Source organism: Danio aesculapii, unplaced genomic scaffold (assembly GCF_903798145.1).
Source record: "Danio aesculapii unplaced genomic scaffold, fDanAes4.1, whole genome shotgun sequence".
Classification (NCBI taxonomy): Eukaryota; Metazoa; Chordata; class Actinopteri; order Cypriniformes; family Danionidae; genus Danio; species Danio aesculapii.
Genome location: NW_026613647.1, coordinates 64006 through 88383, shown reverse-complemented (window position 1 = coordinate 88383; position 24378 = coordinate 64006). Strand labels below are relative to the sequence as shown.

The following is a 24378-nucleotide window of genomic DNA, read 5'->3' as shown; positions in this document are numbered from 1 at the left end:
ATATAAATATTATGAATTTAAACATTAGGTGAGCAGGTTACATTGTAACCCCATGTCCTAACAACAAGCTACGTGAGGAGATTTGCAGTGATAAGCAGTTTGGCTGTTTGCACCAAATGCAACATGGCAGAAATTTATGTTATACAATAACATTACTGCACTGCGCTCTAGCTAAATGGTAAGGTTTACAATCTAATTAATACATATAAAACCTCTTTAAACGTATTATTACTTAATATATACATGCTGATCTGATATTTGTTGGCTTGCACTGAGTCACAGTTCTAAAGTTTCAATTTCAAATGATTTATTTTAGTTTCTAGAACTGAGGTGAACTGTCTGCTAATGCTTTCAGTAGTATGGCAATAACGTCTAATAAAATGGCATTCAAACTCACATTATTAAGCATATTAAAACTGAATAAAGCACATGAGGTGTACCTGAGGTGATCATTGTCAGTTTTCTTTTGTTCAGCTGCAAGAAATAGAAGCTGTTTCTAAAATTATAATTTTATTTTTATAAATATAAATACAAAAACTGCTTTTAGTATGGAAAATATTTCTTCTATCACGTCACGTGCTGTTGCATTTAGTTAGAAAACGGTTTAAATCAGCCTTTAGGCTTGATAGTCAGGCACATTGGTTGGCCTATTGGTGTCGTCAATCTGGCAACCTATGTTTGTGTGGAGTTGTCAGAGGAGGGATGGAGTGAAAATGTGTTTTGAATCAGGAGTGCAATACCTATATCAACCACTGGGTGTCAAACTTACATACTGCACTTTTAAGTCCTAATCTAATCATGACAAACTATATACTGTATCGTTGAAAAGGTCTAAAACATCTGAATACACATTTACCACAGCTTTTTGTTACATAGGAAGAGTAATAGATTAAAACTCAGTTACTGTCACTGAATGTCCTTATAGTTAATTGTCAAGCAGACCATTGCCATTGAGTTTAAAAACATAGTTCATCCAAAAATGACAATGATTAGTAATTGATAATGACAGAATTATACATTTTGAGTGAGATATTCCTTTAATTTACTTTTTTTTTTATTCAAAACATTTTTCATTTTGTATATAAATTTTACCTTATAATGTACTTATTTAACTTATATAATCCATTATGTAGATTTTAATTATTATATAATATAAATAATCTAATATAAAAAACCTAAAATAATAGATAAATACTTATAGTTACTGGTATTACAAAAAATTACTAAGTACAATTTATTTGGAAAAATTATAGATTTTATTTTTCATATTCTTGCCATCTTAAAGCCCAGATAACTAAAAGTAATAAAAAAAAACTAAAAACAGAAAATGTCCACAAACGTTACCCTGTTAATAATCTACAATAATTAGTGATGCTAAAATACATCTGTCAGTAACACTCTGAAATTGAGAGGTCACTAAACTTAATGTACCCAACTTTGTCTCATTTTTACAGTAGTTTACCGTGGATTCTCTTACAGATTATTATTATTTTTTGTCTCACTAGTGTGCTGAATGGCGTTCCCCAAGCTGCCCCCTCACTGCGGCTCTGTGCTGTCAGTAGTGGACATGCACACAGGTGGAGAACCGCTGCGCATCATCCTGAGTGGCTTTCCAGAGGTGCAAGGCGACACCATCCTTGCCAAACGGCGTTACGTGAGAGAGCATCTCGATCATCTTCGCAAGGTCTTAATGTTGGAGCCCCGTGGACATAATGATATGTATGGAGCCCTCCTGGTCAAAAGTGAGTTAGCAGAAGCTGACCTGGGCGTCCTGTTTCTGCATAATGAAGGCTACAGCACCATGTGTGGCCACGCTGTCATTGCGCTCGGACGCTTCGCTGTGATTATGGTCTGGTTAAAGAGCCCACTTCACAGAGACGCAGATTAACATACACTGCCCCTGTGGCTTGGTCAAGGCCTTTACGCAATATGCCGATGGGAAAACTGGAGCTGTCAGGTTTTACAGTGTGCCCGCATTCGCTTTCGCTACAGGTGAGCAGCGTTGTTTAATCATGACAATGTTATCAGAGAAAAATAAACACCACATTTGGTTGTTTTTGTGATGGCACTTAAGAAGAATGTATTATGTTATATTATTTACATTCATAGCAATCTTTTTTTTTATATCATATTTTAAAAGAAATGTAAATGTACAGTTAAAGTCACAATAATTATTAGCCCTCATTTCCCAAGTGATATTTAATGAGCCAAAGAAATGTTCACAGTATTTCTCATAATATTTTTTCTTCTACAGAAAGTCTTAATTACCCGGACTTACCTAGCTACCCTAATTTACCCAGTTAAGCCTAGTTAAATGTCACTTTAAGCTGAATACTAGTATCTTGAAAAATATCTAGAAAAATATTATGTATTATTATCATGGCAAAAATAAAATAAATCAGTTATAAGAAATTACTTATTAAAACTATTATGTTTAGGAATAATTTTATATTTTATTATGTTGTTATTATTATAACATTATTATGTCATTGTGTTTTAATGGAAAAGTGTATCACTGAAAGATTTTAAGCTTTTAAACTGGCCTTAGCATCAATAAAACACAAGCATTTCACACAGAGGCTGTCCATACTTCTCAACATCAAAAGGCAGCCGGTGCATAAATAGAGTCTTTGTTTTTATTTACTCCATGTAGTTCTCAGATACATTAAGGTAAGTGCGCAAAGGTCACTCTCACACACCTACAGACACACACATGCACACACTTTAATTTGCTGTTATACTCCATATAACTCCACTTCTTTCCGTTAAACAAAATTGGGGGGAAAATATACAGAGGGGCTAATAATTCAGGAGGGCTAATTATTCTGACTTCAACTGTATGTAATATAATTTAGTATGATAGAACATTTTAATACATTTAAGTAGTGTTTTAAGGAGCTGTTTGGTCATTATTCATCCTTTATTTTTGTAGATGTGAGTGTCGCTGTAGAGGGATACGGGACCGTCACTGTGGACATCAGTTATGGTGGAGCTCTTTATGCTTTTGTGAGTGCTGAGAAGTTTGGAATGGATGTCAACAAGTCCAAAACTAGAGATTTGGTGGATGCAGCCACTGCTGTGAGCGAGGCTGTCAAATCACAGGTAACTGGCCCAGTGTTGTTATGGAGAGGAATATTTTAAAACATTTTTGTTACTTGAAATGAAGCTAAAATAAAGTATAAACATTAAGTTAAAAAGTTTTATTTTACTTTTGCACTCAAAAAGAACATTTTAAATTGAAGTTCTAAAATTCTAATAAACTAAAAAGTAAATAATATTTATGTGAAAACAGCACTCTTGCTGCTTTGATAACTCTTAAGGCTGATTTATACTTCTGCGTCAAGGTGTATGGTCCGGCGGTGGCATACCTCTCGCCATGGATGACGCTGACGCACACCTTTTAAAAAATGTAACTGCACTACAAGCTCTGTGATTGGTCGGCTTAGTCGTGTTGACAAGGATGGTTGGCACGGAGAGCAGTTTAACAACTGTCGAGTCTTGTGAAGGAGCCCCATATGGAAACTTTTGTTTTGGGTTTACTTTATTATTAAAATTGTTGCATGTCACTAGTTCCCGCCTCTAAATGAGCGAGTATTAGTTAATTGTACATTAAAGTAGCATTCAGAAAAAAACAAAACACCAGCAAAGAAACTCAACACAGAGGAACATAACTTACTGCCAGCTAGCGTTTTGGAAATAATATTGCCAGAGCAACACAAACAGCATGCAGAAGTATAAATGCATGGCAACGCGCAAGGCATGCGCCATGGGTCATGCCGATCAATCGATGCAGAAATATAAACCAGCCTTTAGCTGACACCGTCTCGCGGACCGGGACACTTAAGTTTAGATTTTTTTTTTTAAGATCTTTTTTGCAATTAAATCCTAATCTAATCATGACAAATTATATATCGTTGGAACGGTTCTAAGACATCTGAATACATATTTCACCACAGTTGTTGTAGGAAGAGTAATAGATTAAAACACATTTACTGTCACTGAATGTCATTTGGTGGTCATGCTTGGTATTGCGCCATAACAAAATCTTACTGTAACCTTTTTGACTTCTTTTAACTTCAATTTGGAATGTAATTTTTCAAATTTTATGCCAATTTTAGACTAAAACCTGTTTTTGTAAATAAATGTTTTTGTATATAATTAATTAAAATATACATTTATTGTTTTATTATTTGCACAAACATAACTTTTGTTTTATTTAACTTTTTTAACATCAGCCACAATTTAATATCTGTCTTAATTTAATACCAGGCTTAAAATCATGCACGAAAATGTTAAAGATTGCAATCATATTCATGTCTTTCTTAAAAAAATGGGGACGACAGTTCATGGGTTAAAGGGTTAGTTTACCCAAAATTGAAACTTCTTTTTTAATTACTTGCCCTCATGTTTTTCCAGTCCCCGAGGCCTTTATTCATCTTTGGAATAAAATGAAGATATTTTAGATGAAACCAGAGAGCTCTCTCATCCTCCATAGACGGCAACAGTTCTAAGACATTAAAATACAGAAAAGGAACCAAAGACATTGTCAAAACAAAACCAAAGTGACATCAGTGGTTCATTAAAAACAGAATTTCTTTTTTCATCTTATGAATAAAGAGGTGGCACAGTGGGTAGCGATGCCGTCTCACAGCAAGAAAGTTGCTGGTTCGAGCCTCGGCTGGGTCAGTTCGCATGTCTGTGTGGAGTTTGCATGTTCTCCTCATGTTCGTGTGGGTTTACTCCGGTTTGCTCCGTTTTCACCCACAGTCCAAAGACATGCGCTATAGGTGAATAACTAAATTGGCCGTAGTGCATGTTTGTGAATGAGAGTGTATGGTTGTTTCCCAGTGATGGGTTGTAGCTGGAAGAGCATTCACTGCTTAAAACATATGCTGGATAAGTTGGTGATTCATTCCGCTGTGGCGACCCCTGATTTATAAAGGGACTAAGCCGAAAAGAAAATGAATTAATGAAAATATATAAAAGATTCTTTCAGTACTGAATTATTGGGTCATTACAGCTGCATTCTAATAAGGCTTCATCAAGCAGTAAATGCTTTTAGACTCTCAATGTTTTTGTCATCTTGCACATAGTTAAAAAAAATACAATATTATAGTAGATAATAGATAAAACATACCATGCTGGGTTTTATTTGCCTGTAATTTACATAAACAATTAGCACAATTTACTGAGCTAATTATTGTAATGATATTAGGTGAAGCTGTATCATCCAGTCAGTGAAGAATCTGGCCTTCCTCTATGGCACAATCCTTACAGACGGCAAAGATGCTTTTCTGAAGAGCCCACAGCCATGTGTGTGTGTTTGCTGATGCGCAGGTAAAATTATTTGTGTCTCGCTGACATTTATTTGAATGCAGGCACATGACGTTAGATGTTTAATATCAGTAGATTGATCAGGACTGGTCTTTTGCTCTTCAGTCTGTGTGACAGAGGTTTGTTGAATGTCTGGTCAGGTGGACAGAAGCCCTACAGGTTCAGGCGTCACTGCTCGAGTAGCTCTTCAGTACATAAAGGCCTGATCGGACTGAACCAGACCAGAAGCTTCCAGAGCGGAAGCTACAGGATCAGTGTTTACAGGACAAGCAACAGAGGTACCTGTAGCATAGAAACTCAGATTCCCTTTTTAATTGCTGTAAATAAGTTATTTATGTGTATTTCTCAGTCATTAAGAGTGTAGTCCTGGATATAGTAGTTATAAGCTTGATACTTATACTGAATCATCTGTTGTGAAGGAGACCACGTGTGGAGATTTCAAGCTGTGGTAGTGGAGGTTAAAGGTCATGCACACTACAGCGGTGTGGCCACCTTTACCCAGGAGAGTGACGACCCTCTGAGTGGAGGATTCCTTTTGCGCTGAATCAGTGGATTTTCAGTTTACAACATGCATTTCTGACTGAATAATGAACCTCCTAATGTAGAAAACACTTTCAGATATTAGGTAAATAGTGTGCTGTGACTGTTACCTGTTTACAAGACTAGTAATAATTGATACTCTAATTTGATGTACGGATCACTTTTTAAATGTCTGAAACATTTCATTAATTATTCTGCTCAAATAAAGAGGAATAAATTTAAGGTCCCACTGAAGTGACTTGAAACATGCTACATTATTTAAATGGATGGTTCACCGAGACATTTCCTGCTTATTTACTTAACCTCAAGTCATGCACGATTTAGCTAACTACCATTTTTTAATCAAAATAAACACATACAAGTCTAAGTCAAAATCCATGGCTATAAAGCCATTTGTTGTCATCAATTTGTAACATTTTACAACTTTACAACCTACTAACCAAACATTTTCAAAATAAACCCCCAAAAACGTACATTTTTGATTTCACAGGGACTTTAGAACCAATTAGAGAATAGCATTTAATTAAATTTTATAGTCTAATCTATTGTTTAATTAAGTTATAATTGATAATATGCAGTTTTATTAATTTGTGTTTTAGACATTTCATTAATGTCAAAAGTAAAGCTTGTTTTGGTTCTTACAATACATATTAACCAGTTTAGAGAACTGAACAGCACGTATAAACAAGGCTAAGGCAGGAGTGTCAAAGTCAGTTCCTGAAGGGCCGGAGCCCTGCAGAGTTTAGTTCCAGCCCTGCTTCAACACACCTATCTGTAGGTTTCAAACAAGCCTAAAGCACTCAATTAGTTTGAACAGGTGTGTTTAATTGGGATTGGAACTAAACTATGCAGGGCTGAGGCCCTCCAGGAACTGGCTTTGACACGGTTGGCTAAGGCAACATGGCCAACAAAGTTGGCAAATTAGATGAATTGATGATATTAATTTGGGTTGTTGTGATACTGTTTTGTTGATTGCTCTTTTTTTGCAGTAATTTTTTTTGGATATTTAAAAAAAAATTCAACCATTTACACCAGTTGTTCATTCATTCAATTACTTCATTCATTTTCTTTTTCTGCTTAGTCCTTTTATTAATCCAGGGTGGCCACAGCGGAATGAACCGCCAACTTATCCAACATATGTTTTATGCAGCGGATGCCATTCAGCTGCAACCCATCACTGGGAAATCCAATACACCACTCATTCACACACATGCACTACAGACAATTAGCTTATTCAATTCACCTATACCACATGTTTTTGGACTTGTGGGGGAAACCGCGAGCACCCGGAGGAAACCAACGTGAACATGGGGAGAACATGCAACTCCACACAGAAACGCCAACTGACTACACTAGTTGTGCGTAAGTAATTTTTGATTGGCTAAATAGGTCTTTCCTTTCCCTTTTTGTGCTTTCTTCTCTATTTTACTGATATCTGACATATTTCCTAGCATGTCATCAATACACCATCGGACTGGCTTTTTTCTCATTTCACAGTTTAGTAAGCTATGTTTTGTGACAGAATGACACATTTTGCAATTAAATCTGTATAATAATTATAAATGTACTTTTCTTGTCATTTTACTGGATGTTGCATCTTGAATGAAGAATTGGGACTGTGCCAGTTATTCTGTTTCCTCCATGTCAATAAAACAATATTTCATATGTTGTAGTGTTCAATCCATTACCTTTTGATTTAAAAAAAAAAACATAACACAAAAAAATCACTAACAGCAACAATCATTAACAAAATAAGTTTTCTTGCCATTGATAATTAACATTGTGGAGGTAACACTAAGTGAAGTTTATTTATAAACTAATTTCGAGAGGATCACGTTTATGATTGAACACGGCTGGTCTTGCATTAGCTACGTATGATCCACCAATAAGACGATTCCTAACCCACTATAAAAGAGCTAAAGTTTCTCACTACAGTCATCTTCGATTTGAAGAATCCCCTCTTCCACCCCTACTTTTCCACCTTTCCCTTCATAGGGTGGCACGGCGGCCCAGTGGCTGGCACCGTTGCATCGCAGTGGGAAGTCACCAGTTCTAGTCCAGGATGGCTGTCGTTTCTGTGCAATAAATTTTAGTCATCAGCTCTTATCAAGGGGGAGTTGTCAAGATCTACCTGAGCTCGAAGCTCCCCTCTCGCCCTGCAAACAGGAGGGAGCCCAGGGCTCAAGGACATTTTGGGCTCAGCACTCTCTCCTGGGATCAAACGTCCAAACTTGCTTATAATCAATCATCAGCTAAGTGTGAACTCTTGAAAATAAATGGATTTCATAGTGGATATAGGCATGTCGAGTGACGTAATAAAGTTGAGAACTAACAAATTGAATACAAATAAATTAAAAAATTTGCTTCAAGGGGCTTATAATATTGACCTAAAAATGTGTTTTAAAAATGAAAAAAGCTATTTTTATTCTAGCCAATTAAAACAAATAAGAAAAAACATAAGAAATACTGTGAAAATGCTCATTTAAGAAATATTTGAAAAAAAAGGAGGGCGAATAATTGTGACTTCAACTGTGTAAGGAGTGAAGTGGAGTGAGCCTAGTCAAGTATGATTTTACCCAGTGGTGTAGCCAGCAATCCTAGGCCTTATGTAAGAAATTTAGACAGTGGGCCTCCTCTCTGTGACAGTTAAAGAGTGGGCCTCAACACAGCCCACACTCGAAATTGGTCCTCTGCTTTTAACATATGCAAAAGCACACCCAGATATTAGTGAGACGTTAGAGCAAACAGACACTGGGAACATAGACCCGGAGCAGTGGGCAGTGCATTGCTTCCAGAACCCGGGGTGCAATTAGGGGTTAGATATGACGGCAAGATGGCGGCGCGTTCAGTTCGCGAAGCTCAGCGTCTCTCCAGTTTCTGCAATTTTGCAGTATTATTCCTGCTCATTTCGGGTCTGTTAGTGCAGAACAGCAGTGCCTTTACATCGTACACCCGACAGGACATCTTGGATATTGGTTTGTGCATTCCGGACAGTTTTATTAACAATCTTCGAATCATCCCTGAGATCGCCAGAACACCCGGGCCTGAGAGACCTACCCAGCCGGGCGGAAGTGCTCGAAGGCGGCGCAGAGAACGTAAACAAGACGGGGGAAGCGTGGCGGGCTAAGAGCCAAGCTAAAGCTAACACCACACCGGCTCTCTTTACCCAGCATCTTTCTCGCCAATGTACGGTCACTGGTGAACAAAATGTATGAGATTCGACTGCGCATCAACCACAGCAAAAGATTATGGAACTGTAATGTCATGATTTTCACAGAAACATGGCTAAACAGCGGGATACCAGACAACGCTATATCGCTAACGGAGCATCAAACATTCCAAGTAGACAGAACGGCGGATGACTCCAGTAAGACCAGAGGCGGAGAATTATGCATTTATATTAACAAAGCTTAGTGCACAAACTCTGTCGTCGTTGGGAGACATTGCTCTGTTAACCTGGAATTTCTAATGGTTAAATGTAGACCGTTTTATCTGCCACGGGAGTTCACCTCCACTAATAACTGCCGCTTATATCCCTCTCGACGCTGATGCCAAGCTCGCTATGAATGAACTTCATGCAGCCATCAGCAAACAACAGACTGCTCACCCGGAGGCTGCTTTTTGTTGCAGGGGATTTTAATCACTCAAACTTAAAGACAGTGCTCCCCAAAATTCCATCAAACATTTTCTGCCACACAAGGGGAAACAAAACTTTAGACCAAGTTTACAAAAACATGCCCTGAAGCATATGCTGTGACCCCCCCTCCCCCACTTGGGTCAATCAGATCACCTTTGTTTGTTTCTCACCCCCAAGTACTCACCCCTCGCCAACCGTGTGAAGCCATTAGTAAGGACCATCAAAGTGTGGCCAGCGGGGGGGTGGACTCCACACTCCAGGACAGGTTTGAACACACAGACTGGAGTATGTTTGCTTCCCAGGCCACATGTGGCTCTCACACAGACATTGACAGTTACCACTTCCTCTGTTCTGGAATATATCAACACCACCATAGACAGTGTTACAACCCAGAAACAGATCACCACATACCCAAATCAAAGCCATGGATGAACAAGGAGGTGCGCCTCCTGCTGAAGGCACGCAACACTGCCTTCAGATCAGGGGATGCACAGGCCTACAGCACTTCCAGGGCTAATCTGAAGAGGGGCATCAAAAAGGCCAAGCACTGCTACAAGCTAAAGCTAGAGGAGCACTTTTCCAACTCTGATCCTCGGCGCATGTGGCAGGGCGTCCAGGCCATCAGCAACTACAAACCCAGCCAGTCCACCCCCACAGCCACAAATGTCTCCTTCCTGAACGAGCTAATGACTTTTATGCCCGCTTTGAAAGAGACAATACAGAACCCTACACCAGGAACACTACCTCAACCGACCACTCAACTATCACACTCACCTCCTCAGAAGTCTACACCGCACTGAGTCGGATCAATGTGTGTAAGGCTGCAGGACCAGAGGGTATCCCTGGGCGCGTCCTCAAAGCATGTGGAGAACAGCTCACTGGGGTATTCACAGACATTTTCAACCTGTCGCTTAACCTAGCAACTGTGCCAACATGCTTTAAAACCACCTCTATTGTGCCAGTGCCCAAACACTCCAGCCCAACATGCCTGAATGACTACCACCCTGTAGCACTCACACCCATCATCATGAAGTGCTTCGAGCGGTTTGGTCCTGGCACATCTAAAAGACTGTCTGCCATCCACACTGGACCCACATCAGTTTGCCTACCGTGGCAACAGGAGCACAGATGATGCCGTCTCCATAGCACTGCACTCTGTCCTCACACACCTGGACAATAAAAACACTATGCACGAATGCTGTTTGTTGACTTCAGCTCAGCATTCAACACTGTCATACCCTCTAAGTTACTGATCAAACTCAGAGACCTGGATATCAACGCGTCTCTCTGCAACTGGGTTATGGACCCACTGACTAACAGACCTCAGAATGTTAGATCAGGCCACATCTGCTCAACCACCGTCACACTCAACACTGGTGTACCACAGGGCTGCGTGCTGAGCCCCTTACTCTACTCCCTTTTTACCATCGACTGTAGGCCTGTGAACAGATCCAACACCATCAAATTTGCAGATGACACCACAGTGATTGGTCTAATCAGCAATAATGATGAGACTGCCTACAGGGAGGAGATACAGCATCTGGCCACTTGGTGCACCGACAATAATCTGCTCCTTAACACCAGCAAGACCAAGGAGCTCATTGTGGACCTTTAGGAAGGGACGAAACAGGCTCACATGATCCCATCCACATTAATGGATGGCCGTTGAGCCTGTCTCATCCTTTAAGTTCCTGGGGACCCACATCTCAAAGGACCTTTCCTGGACCACCAACACCTCCAGCCTGGTCAAGAAGGCTCATCAGCGCCTATTCTTCTTGAGGCAAACTAAAGAAAAACCAGCTTTCATCAGCCGTCCTGGTGAACTTCTACCGCTGCACAATAGAAAGCATCCTGACCAACTGCGTCACAGTCTGGTATGGAAGCTGCTCTGTTGCTGAGCGTAAGGCACTGCAGCGGGTGGTGAAAACTGCCCAACGCATCACAGGGACTACACTGCCAGCCATTGAGGACATCCAGAAGAAACACTGTCTGCGCCGAGCACGCAGTATTCTTAAGGACACCTCTCACCCTGCTCACAGACTGTTTTCTCTCCTGCCTTCCGGCAGGCGCTCAGGCTCCCCCGGACAAAAACCAGCAGACTGAGGAACAGCTTTTTCCCCAGAGCTGTCTGCCTTTTTAAACTCTGCCCCTCACTAACTCGTTTGCGCCCCCCCCCCCAATACACCCCCCACACTCCTCTAACTTATACTCCTCACAATCACTGCACTATTTAACATTTGCACATTTTAAGTTTGAACATACTCATTGCTCTGATTGATTTATCTGAACTGTACATACCCACTGCACATGGACATTGTAATTATGTTTATCTATCTGCACATTTCTGCTATTAATAGCATCCTGTACATATATTCATTTATTGTAAATCTGTTCATAGCTAATACAACCTGTATATAATGTTGATAGTACATCCATCTGTAAATATCACCATAGTTTTCTATAACTGCACTTTATAACTTATACCTGTATCCTGCACTTGCTGCTATTGCACTGCTGGTTAGACCGAAACTGCATTTCGTTGCCTTGTACTTGTACATGTGTAATGACAATAAAGTTGAATCTAATCTAATCTAATCTAGATGCCTTGCTCAAGGGCACCTGAGCTGGGTATTGAAGATGGAGAGAGTGCAGCTCATTCATTCCCCTCCATCTTCAATTCCTGCCAAGACCAGGAATTAAAGCAGCAACCTTTGGGTTAACAGTCTAACTCACTATTTGATTCACAACCTTCAAAATCATGAATGTGGTTACACTCTGAAAGCTTTCTAATTTTAATTTAAAGGGCACATAGGTTACCCCCTTTTTCATATTTAATATAAGTCTTTTGTGTCCCCAGAATGTGTCTGTAAAGTTTCAGCTCAAAACACCCCTCAGATTAGTTATTATAGCTGTTTGAAGTGTCTATATTATAGCTGGAAAAAAGGTTTTGCTGTCTTTATGTACTGGCCCTTTAAGGCTAGTCCTCCCCGCCCACCGTTCCCAAGTGCCTGTCAGCAAATGCTGCCCTCGGCTGCCTCAGGAAGCAGATCTCACGTAACGTGTGTGAGAAATACTACAGTAAGAACTTTAACAATCAGCATTTGATGCATTTTTTGTGGATTTGCAACGAGTCACACACAATGTCATTACAAAGTTCACGCACATACACAGCAAGGACATAAACACAGCGCAGACACACACACACACACACACGCACACACACACAAATGTTGCGCAGACACACACGCACACACATAGCTTAGACACGCAGACACACACACACACACAGAGAGAGAGAGACAGCGCGTTAAGCTTTGCACTCGTTTTGCACGCATATGTGACATGATACTGTTAATATCCACTGCTGTATGGATATCTCTTATATTAATGTTCAAAATAAACCTGATTTATCGTCCTCAAAGCGCGATTGAAGCGTCTTCCTTCTATACTTGTTCTGACACGCGGCTGTGCTGATTAAGTGCATCTGAAGTGAATCGCTGTAGTTCATTACACACATGCTCTGTTTTTAAAACATTTTAAACTTGTGAAACTTACTCTGATCACGTTTGATGATGATTGATGAACGTAGCGGACTGAACACACCTTTTATTCCCGGCTGCTTTGCGCTCGTCCTGTCTTGATGATATAAATATACACATGACTACCGGACATGTTAATACCTGCAGCTGTCAATCAATATGGTGGGCGGGGGGACCGCACTCCTAAGTAAAGTTGCGGTCGATCTGAAACCGCTCCAAGTGGTCCACCGTTTTTATGTTGTTAAATTTGAACTATACTTACACACATTTGTGTCCAAACAGCTTGAAAAGTAGATTTTTTTTACCATAGGTGCCCTTTAAATAAATATTTTAATGTATAACTATAAATGCCTCAAATGTTATGAAGGATCACGGAAGGTTCAACATGCTAATTAAAATAAGGGAATAGAATTTTTTGTTTATTGCCATTTGCATAGGTCAGGGTCTCAATCTGCCATTTAAAACCCCCTCCTCTCCCTTTGGCCCACAACTGAGATTCAGCCCACCAAATATACATTTTTGATTTTATATTTAGATTTGATAAATTTTTGATTATTTTATATCACTGTTGTGCAGGCACATATACTGTAGCTACTTTGTCACCTTAGAATTACAATGTTCCATCTGACATTTTTGTCAAAATTGAGTTATTGACATTCTTATTAAATGACACATTTAAATTATGGGATGTTTTTATAAGTTTTTTTTACATTTCGAGACTTCTATTTAAAAAACAAAACAAATGTTACACATACTGTTTGCTGTATGGAATGCAAAAGCTTGAAGCTCAATATCTCTACATCATTCAGATTTTTCAGATAGAACTTATAATTCCAAGGTGACGACTTGGGTTTTGACTCGCCACCTACTGACATTTAAGATACTGCACTATATATTTTCAGTTTAGTTTTACTTTTCGTTTCTCTCAGTGTGCATAGTCGAGGGTTGAAGTGCTCCATTTTTACTAAAGCTCTATTTTTGAAAAATATTCATGGGTAATTTGATCACTATTAGTTTTATACCACCTGTATTTTGTCTGTACAAACACTTCTTCGTGGCTTACACATTTTGCTGGTGGTCTAATATTCAATTCAAATTGTGTCATGTCATTTAAGATTTTCCTCATATGCATATTAAGACTTGTAGTCTATAAAACTATATCCATTAGTAAATTTTAATGTCAATCTAGGTGAATCCTCTTTTTTCCTACAAAAATAGAAAAAGTGAGAAAGTAGTAAAAATGAATAAGCTGGTTATTGTTGCAGGTTGTATACATGAATAATAATATTGATAAATATTGCACATAATGGTTGACAGAAATGAGATGATGCCCATGCTTAATGTGTTGAATGAAAGTATTTTAAAGGTTTTGTTTCACTTGACATTCTCCAGTAGACCTGCAGCTATTTAATTTTTCTTCCTAGGGGCGGAGTCCAAGATTCGCGGGCTTTTGTTAGTTTTTTTTCTTCCTCTCTCTCTCTCTCCTCGCTTCGTGTCTCAGTCCACTTCCACTCCGTCAAATCTGCAATCACTTATATCGACATATTTTATTCCAGAGTCTTCTGCATTGAGCTAGTTAAGCTTTTCTTTCGACTGACCGAGGTGAGTGTCTGGTTTTTACGTGTTCATGTTTTATTTTTATGTAAAAAGCCTTCTCCACGCAATTGTGCTTAAGAGTGCATCAACACTGGTATTTAAAGTGTATAAAAACACAGCATATCTTTTCTCTTTAATGTGTGCTTACAATTTATGATTTTATTACTGTCAGATGGATAAAACTGGTAATTCTAACAACAATAATCAAATAAATCGGGGCTTCCACAAATGAGCAAGAGAAAATCAAAACAGATGAACCAAAGAGGAAAAATACGTCACAGGTAAGTTTTCCATTCGGTGGAAGTTATTTGCGGTACATGCTGTTTAATATAATTATATTTCTAGGCCATAATATTTTGATTTTTATAGTATGTATTTAATTTTATGTCATGAAGGAAGATAAAGAAAACCAACACAAAGGTGTCCAAAAGAATAATTCACCTAAAAGACAGCGTGAGCCTCTTCAGTCCACATGCAATATTTCTGACCATTATCCTAAAAGGAAGCGTGCAGGTAAGTGTTTTAAATAATCTGTTACTACTAGCTAGGGCCTGGACCTTCTCCTAAACTTTGCTTATTTCCACAGTGACAGAGCAGAAAGAGTGTTATTCCATGTCAAATCGACCTCTTGGATATTGTTTGATCATCAACAATTAACTTGTGAAAGTGCTCACTTGCAAACCGGAGAGGGACCTCACAGAGATAAAGGTATTTAGTGCATTTTTGAGGGGAAAAAAATGTGTGTATTATATATATATATATATATATACTATATATATAGATATTATATATATATATATATATAATATACACACACACACACACACATATATACACACACACACTCCCGGCCAGTTATTAGGTACACCTTACTAGTACTGGGTTAGACCACTTTTGCCTGCAGAACTGCCTTAGAGTTTTTGGTCCATATTGACATGATAGCATCACGCAGTTGCTGCAGATTTGTCAGCTGCACATCCATGATGCGAATCTCATGTTCCACCCCATCCCAAAGGTGCTCTTTTGGATTGAAATCTGGTGACTGTGGAGGCCATTTGAGTACAGTGAACTTATTGTCATGTTCAAGAAACCAGTCTGAGATCATTTGGCTTATGACATGGCACGTTATCCTGCTGGAAGTAGCCATCAGAAGATAGGTACACATTGGTCATAAGGTAATGGAAATGGTCAGCAACAATACTCAGGTAAGCTGTGGCGATGACACGATGCTCAATTGGTAACAACGAGCTCGAAGTGTGCCAAGAAAACATCCCCCACACCATTACACCACCACCAGCAGCCTAAAACCGTTAATACAAGGCAGGATGGATTAATGCTTTCATGTTGTTGATGCCAAATCCTGACCCTACCATCCAAGCAGCAAAAAATGGAGACTCATCAGACCAGGAAACGTTTTTCCAATCTTCTATTGTCCAATTTGGTGAGCCTGTGTGAATTGTAGCCTCAGTTTCCTGTTCTTAGCTGACAGGAGTGGCACCCAGTGTGGTCTTTTGCTGCTGTAGCCCATCTGCCTCAAAGTTGGACATGTTGTGCGTTCAGAGTTACTTGTCTGCATAACTTGGTTGTAACGAGTGATTATTTAAGTTACTGTTGCCTTTCTATCAGTTCGAACCAGTCTGGCCATTCTCCTATGACCTCTGGCATCAACAAGGCATTTGTGCCAACAGAACAGCCTCTCACTGGATATTTTCTCTTTTACGGACCATTAACTGTAAACCCTAGAGAGGGTTGTGCGTGGAAATTCCAGTAGATCAGCAGTTTCTGAAATACTCAGACGCAGCTTGTCTGGCACAACAACCATGCCATGTTCAAAGTCACTTAATATCAACTTTTTTCCCCATTCTGATGCTCAGTTTGAACTGCAGCAGATCGTCTTGACCATGTCTACATGCCTAAATGCAGTTGCTGCCATGTGATTGGCTGATTGGAAATTCGCTTTAATGAGCAGTTGGACAGGTGTACCTAATAAAGTATAACCCCTTTAAATTATTGAATTTGCTACCAATTGGTATGTGCTTGAATGAAATGTTTATTTGTTGATTTTGTATTATTTTATTTTGTACTAATAAGGTGTCTTCATAATTTCAAGTAGCAATATATTTAGAAATTGAAGAAATCTTATTAATAGTTAATCAATTGAGCTGCAAAACCATAGCTGCTAATGGCTTTTTGGTAAATACGTAACTCTATTTTACTCTGTCTCTTAGATGATCTCACCAAAGTCTTTGAGAAAATGTATTTCAAAGTTGAAGTGCGGGACGATTTGCAAGCCTCAGACATGCGAAATGTGATTAAAGAATTTGCAGAGAAGGATCATTCTCAGATGGATGCTTTGTTTGCTGCATCCTCACCCATGGAGAGAAAGGCACTGTTCTGGGAACAGACGGAAAACCAATTCCGATTCGTGAACTCACACAGCCGTTTGCTGAATGCCGTTCTCTAGCCAATAAACCCAAACTTTTCTTCATTCAGGCCTGTCAGGGCAATATGAGACAGCAAGGTTTGTGGATGGCACATAAACGGGAGAACGCCACAGAAGAAGAAACATATGAGGAGGATGCTCATGCTGCAGGAAATTACAGTATCCTATGGATGCAGATTTCCTCTTTGCTATTGCAACGGTGGAGCATTTTAGATCCTACCGCCACATTAGAAATGGGTCCATCTTTATTCAGGAGCTCTGCAAGCAGCTGGAAAGTGGCTGTCCACTGTGAGTTGTGGTAATAATTTATTTCTTTATTATTTGAGCATGTTAGTGATAATTTAGAACTTATTATTATTTTAACCGGAAATAACCTAATGTTATGGTTTTCAGATATATGGTTTTCTGCACAGTGAGAAGTAAAATCAGCTTTACATGCATTTCCATCAAATAAGGTCTCTGATTTATATTGATATGGTAAAACTGACACCATCCTTACTGTTCATTTTAATGTTTGCAAGTAGTGTAGCTGCCAATGAGTTATCACAATGGGGCTCTGGTTTCCAACATGGTCATAAATGCTAGACCAGTCACAAGAGATTGGGTCATCTGGCCAAACAAAGTAGAGTAGACTCTCAGAAAGGTGAAGGATTGATTCATTTATTCCAATTGCAGAAAACAAAAAACCAAAAGTATGCACTTTAAATAGCAGCACTTTAGCATCAGTTTTCAGTGTTGATCAAAAGTGCAAAGCATCATGGCAACAAATGTGGTTTGTTCACTCAAAACACCATAATATGTTTTACATTTGTAAAAATATATTATATAATATACAGTTAAGTAAGTCAAGATATTAGCCATCCTGAATTAGCCCCACTGTATTTTTCCCAATTTCTGATTAACAGTTTTAATAATACTTATAGTTTTAATTACTAATTTCTAATAACTGATTTGTTTTATCTCCACCATGATGACAGTAAATATTTTACTAGATATTTTTTCAAGACACTAGTATTCAGTTTAAAGTGTAATTTAAAGGCTTAATTAGGTTAATGAGGCAAGTTAAGATAACTAGGCAAGTAAATGTACAACAATGGTTTGTTCTATAGACAATACGGCTGTGCAATTAATCTAAAATTCGGTTTTAATTTCTATTTTGGCTTCTAACGATTATGAAAATACATTAATCCAGATAAACGATTATTGCATCATATACCGCCCCCTTTCTAGTTGTACACATTTGTTGTTCTGCAAAGCTCAGTTTCACGTGAACATTACTAAAAGCATGAACTGTAATGTAACTTTTGCAGCACGGGATGCGCATCATTCACTGATGTACATTCGAATCATTCATGTGTGTGTGCGCGCTTAGTCTCGGAGATGAGCAGAGCCTCTAACGCCATCTTAATGCGAGCGCTTCAATGGTCAAATACATGCACATTTGTGTCAGAGCGCGGTGTTTTGTGATTATTCATATTAACCCTCATTTGTGTAATAAACAATCAAGTTGAAAATCAAAAGTCATGTGAAAGAGAAACCATACATATCTGAACCGCACTGCTCTTAAAGTCACAGCGTGCAATATTCCTGCTGCCGACTTTTTTTATTAATCATCAAACAACAAAAGGGCAAAGCCCCTTATGGCTCTTGACTGAAGGACTTTTGTAGCTATAATTAAAGTTTTTTTCTTACAGTGAATATGCTTAAAGCACAGTTTGTTTTAGATTTTTTATTTATTGTATTTATTTCCCTTATTTACAGGGAGGGAAAAAAGTTGAAGTCAGACTTATGCTCTCCTGAATTATTAGCAATCAGCCCCCCCCCCCCCCCCCCACAATTTCTGTTTAATGGTTATTTTTAACCCATTTTTAAACATAACACATTTCTAATAACTGATTTCATTATATTTTACTGGATATTTTTCAAGACACTAGTATTCAGCTTAAAGTGCGATTCAAAGGCTTAACTAGGGTAATTAGGCAAGTCATTGTATAACAGTAGTCTCCTCTGTAGACAATCAAATTTATATATTGCTTAAGGGGGCTAATAATATAGAGCTATTAAAATAGGTTTCAAAATATTTAAACCTGCTTTTATTCTAGCCGAAATAAAACAAATAGCCTTTCTCCAGAAGAAAAATATTATAGGAGATACTGTGAAAAATTGCTCTGTTAAACATAATTTGGGAAATATTTATATAAAAAATACACAGGAGGGTGAATAGTTTTGACTTCAACTGATAATCGTTTTGAATAATCGTGATTACAATTATGACCAAAATAATCGTGATAATGATTTTTTCCCATAATCGAGCAGCCCTAATAGACAATCAAAAAATATTGCTTTAGAGGGCTAGTAATATTTACCTTAAATGTTTTTTAAAAAATTAAAAACGGCCTTTATTCTTGCTGAAATAACAATATCAGACTTTCTATAGAAGAAAAAAAATTATAGGAAATACTGTGCAAAATTCTTTCATTCGGGAAATATTTAAAAAAAAAAAAAAAATCACAGGAGGGGAAATAATTGTGACTTTAACTATATAAAAACTAGTGGGCAGTCAGTTTTGATGTGGTGCCCACATGGAGCAGTTGGGGGTCACCTCAGTCAAGGTATTGAGGGTGGTGAGACCCCAAACTCTAACCATATACTCACCTACTAAAAACTTTTTTTTTCTTGTTTTGTAGGAAAAAGGACATACACTCAATTTTGACAGCGGTAAATGGATTAGTGGGCTCCCAAATTTTACAGGGTTTCAAGCAGATGCCTGAGGTTCGCTACACTCTAACCAAAGCACTGGTCCTGCCCATGAATGGAGTCTCCTGATAAATTCTTTGTTACATCTGCATGTGGTGACACGGTGGCTCAGTGGTTAGCACTGTCGCCTCACAGCAAGAAGGTCATTGGTTCGAGTCCCGGCTGGACCAGTTGGCAATTCTGTGTGGAGTTTGCATGTTCTCCCCGTGTTGGTGTCGGTTTCCTCCTAGTGCTCCGGTTTTCCCCACAGCCTAAAGACATGCACCATAGGTGAACTGAAAAAACTTGGCCGTAGTGAATGAGTGTGTATGGATGTTTTCCAGTACTGGGTTGCAGCTGAAAGGGCATCCGCTATGTAAAACATGTTGGATAAGTTAGCGGTTCATTCTGCTGTGGTGACCCCTGATAAATAAAAGGACTAAGTCGAAGAAAATGAGTGAATAAACCTCTGCATGTAGATGTTAAACTTTTTTTAAATTAGTGCATGGCGCTAGGAGCCAAGGCCAAAGGTTTTAATCTCAGGGAATTCAGCCACTGATTACATTAAATAATCTGTCTATGTATTGAAAAAAGGTGGTTTTTGGATGTACATTTTTGGGTATGGGTTAAGTAAGAAATGAATACTGCAGTGCAGATTCATTTGTAATATTTTAAAATATTCACATTTTTACTGGATAATTTTTATCAAATAGGTGAAACTTTGGTGAGCATAAGAGACACGGGTGAGAAAAAACTGAATTGTTCCAACCTTTTGACTGGTTGTGTATTTCCTGAATGGTAGCATGGGGTAATAATTGTATCTAAATAAGTGGTTTTGTTTTTTTTTATTAAAAGTTGTTTTTATCAACTACATTTTATAGTGCCGATTGTTCGCTGGTTTAAAACAGAAACGATCTAGTTCCTTATTATGCGTGTCCCTAGAAGACGGGTCATATTGATTGTTTTTTTTTTTTTTATAACAGTTTATAACCACAAGTTAATGATTGACCTCATTTAGGAGACCATAACTAACTAATAAATCACCAGTGGTAAAGGACAGTTCTTAGATAACAGCTTAAATAATTTAGCAAGATTAATTGGCGAAGAGTAAGTGCATTTTGTAAATTAATTTTTGAACTAGCATTAAGAATTGATCACTAATCCTCAGTGATCGTTGTCTGTAAGAATATTGTGAACAGATACATTAGACACAAATTGAATTGTGTAGATATTACTGTGTATCTTCCCAGCTTTTGGCCTTTTTTTGTGAAAAAATGATTTGTGAAGATTTTATTTCACACTGCATCAACAATATACACCAATGAACATTTAATTTATTATTTTATATATTAAGTGCATTTTATTTACATAAAAGAATGCAACTGGTTTTGTATTAGAACTTTTTAAATATATTTATACATGCAAAATGTTATGAATTTGCAAAATGCTGTATTGTAAACAGTTCTACCATTAAAAAGTGAAAAATTTCAATTACTCAGGATCCAAATGACTCTTTCTGGGCTTGAGGAATAAATGTGCAGTTAGACTGCTTGGCTTTTCAGCATTTAAAGTTGTATTTATGTATTGTGTGTTTCAAAGAGAACAGACATTAGCTAATATGATATCAGAACATGAGTCTTATTGCACTGATGACATGACATTTAAAGTTAAGAATGCAACAATAACTGCTACTCAGCTTAAGAGAAATCTGAAATGTTTCTGACAACTGGTCTAAAAAAACTCATATTGATTAGATTAGATTAGATTAGATTAGATTCAACTTTATTGTCATTGCACATGTACAAGTACAAGGCAATGAAATGCAGTTTCGGTCTAACCAGCAGTGCAATAGCAGCAAGTGCAGGATATAGGTATAAGTTATAAAGTGCAGTTATAGAAAAACTGTGGTAATATTTACAGATAGATGTACTATGAACATTATATACAGGTTGTATTGGCTATGAACAGATTTACAATAAATGAATATATGTACAGGATGCAATTACAAATGTCCATGTGCAGTGGGTATGTACAGTTCAAATAAATGAATCAGTGCAATGTAGTGCAATGAATATGTGCAAACTTTAAATGTGCAAATGTTAAATAGTGCAGTGATTGTGAGGAGTATAAGTTAGAGGAGTGTGGGGGGTGTATTGGGGGGGCAAAAGAGTCAGTGAGGGGCAGAGTTCAAAAGGGAGACAGCTCTGGGGAAAAAGCTGTTCCTCAGTCTGCAGGTTTTTGTCCGGGGGAGCCTGAAGCGCCTGCCGGAAGGCAGGAGAGAAAACAGTCTGTGAGCAGGGTGAGAGGTGTCCTTAAGAATACTGCGTGCTCTGCGCAGGCAGTGTTTCTTCTGGATGTCCTCAATGGCTGGCAGTGTAGTTCCTGTGATGCGTTGGGCAGTTTTCACCACCCGCTGCAGTGCCTTACACTCAGCAACAGAGCAGCTTCCATACCAGACTGTGACGCAGTTGGTCAGGATGCTTTCTAGTGTGCAGCGGTAGAAGTTCACCAAGACGGCTGATGAAAGCTGGTTCTTCTTGAGTTGCCTCAAGAAGAAAAGGCGCTGGTGAGCCTTCTTGACCAGGCTGGAGGTGTTGGTGGTCCAGGAAAGATCCTTAGAGATGTGGGTCCCCAGGAACTTGAAGGATGAGACAGGCTCAACGGCCATCCCATTAATGTGGATGGGATCATGCAAGCCTGTTCGTCCCTTCCTGAAGTCCACAATGAGCTCCTTGATCTTGTTGGTGTTAAGGAGCAGATTATTGTCGGTGCACCAGGTGGCCAGATGCTGTATCTCCTCCCTGTAGGCAGTCTCATCATTATTGCTGATTAGACCAATCACTGTGGTGTCATCTGCAAATTTGATGATGGTGTTGGATCTGTTCACAGGCCTACAGTCGATGGTAAAAAGGGAGTAGAGGAAGGGGCTCAGCATGCAGCCCTGTGGTACACCAGTGTTGAGTGTGACGGTGGTTGAGCAGATGTGGCCTGATCTAACATTCAGAGGTCTGTTAGTCAGAAAGTCCATAACCCAGTTGCAGAGAGACGTGTCGATATCCAGGTCTCTAAGTTTGATCATTAGCTTAGAGGGTATGACAGTGTTGAATGCTGAGCTGAAGTCAACAAACAGCATTCGTGCATAAGTGTTTTTATTGTCCAGGTGTGTGAGTACAGAGTGCATGCTGTTGATGACCAGTGATTAAAATATTAATAAAATACATATGTAATTAAAGTTATTCTTGTGTGTTAGCGGTTGGCCACATAATGGCTCTCTATGGTCCTCAGTTGCACAAAACATTTTCTTTTGTAAATTAATACTTTTAGCTTCATCACTAAGCAACAAATGGGTTGCAACCCAGACTCATTCTGAAACATACCTTTATATACATTTTTAGAGAGCACCAAATACGTCCCAGGAGGGGCAGTTTTTGTTTTCGTGAATCCATCATTGTGGCTGCTGTGTACGCTTTTTGAGATATCAAATTTCTCTCGTGAGTGCCATTCGCACCTGCTGTTCTCAAGTTAATCCACCAGAGGCCGCTGTCGACTGACTGAATGACTGACCCACTCTCCTCCTTCCCTAAGCCCAACCAATAGTCTTTTCAAAAACACAGATTGACCCACTCACACCCTTCCCTAAACCCAACCGGCAAGAAATCCAAAAAAAAAAGCCCTTGCCGGATTTTTACCACGTTTTCAGATTTTACCACATTCTCACCCTCTGTTTTTGTCATACCTGCTTTTTGGAACCGTTCCTAACCAGACTCAAACCCCATCATCACAATTAACTCCTCTCTGCATCTCAAGTCTGCCGACATATGTGGCAAGCCACTGGACAAACTGGTAACAGTGGAAAAGCCGTCCATACAGAGGTAAGTGGTCAGCTGGGAAGTGTGAAAAGGAGCGATGTCATACCGCCCTGTAGTGTTTGTTTTAGACAAAATGCAGCCATACGTACTTCTGGCTACATAATTTGCGATCTCCAGAAATGTATAGTCTTTTTTAAAAATAGCTCTTATGTCCAGTGTTGTATTTGTGTTTATAATTAATTTATGTATTGTAGCACCGTTGTCCTGTGCGACAACATTTAATTTCTCTGTATGTCCACACATGTAACGGAATTACAATAAAACTTGACTTGATTTAGGGCTGTTTTCAGAATGAGCCTATGTTGGCAGAAGTCTACACTTAACACATAGATAATATTTCACATACAGGGGTAGTTGAGGATTTTTGTGGGAAAGTAGGTACAGAAGTATGTTGTATCTCCCAAAACAATCAATAAAGCATAGCTGAGAAGTAAACAAATTGTAGGAGTCATAGTCCCCAAATACAAGATTAGTACACAGGACAACAAAAATAAAGTTTGAGTTAAAAAAGGGTTAAAAATGTGCGCAAGACCACATAACATCCAATTAGTATAATCAAACACAGCTGAAATCAAATGAAGGTGTAGCACCATCTCAAGGATGATAAGAAGAAAAAGCACATGAGTTAAATATGTGTCAAAGAAAGGGTCTGAAGGACCATGCAATTTCCAGTTTTTCATTTTT

General features: G+C 38.7%; 2 pseudogenes; both read left to right on the top strand.

Moving 5' to 3' along the window:
* Positions 1-1509: 1509 nt before the first annotated feature.
* LOC130220090 (trans-3-hydroxy-L-proline dehydratase-like) lies at positions 1510-5934 on the top strand (annotated as a pseudogene).
* An 8884-nt stretch (positions 5935-14818) lies between these two features.
* On the top strand, positions 14819-20700 carry LOC130220092 (caspase-8-like; annotated as a pseudogene).
* Positions 20701-24378: the final 3678 nt, after the last annotated feature.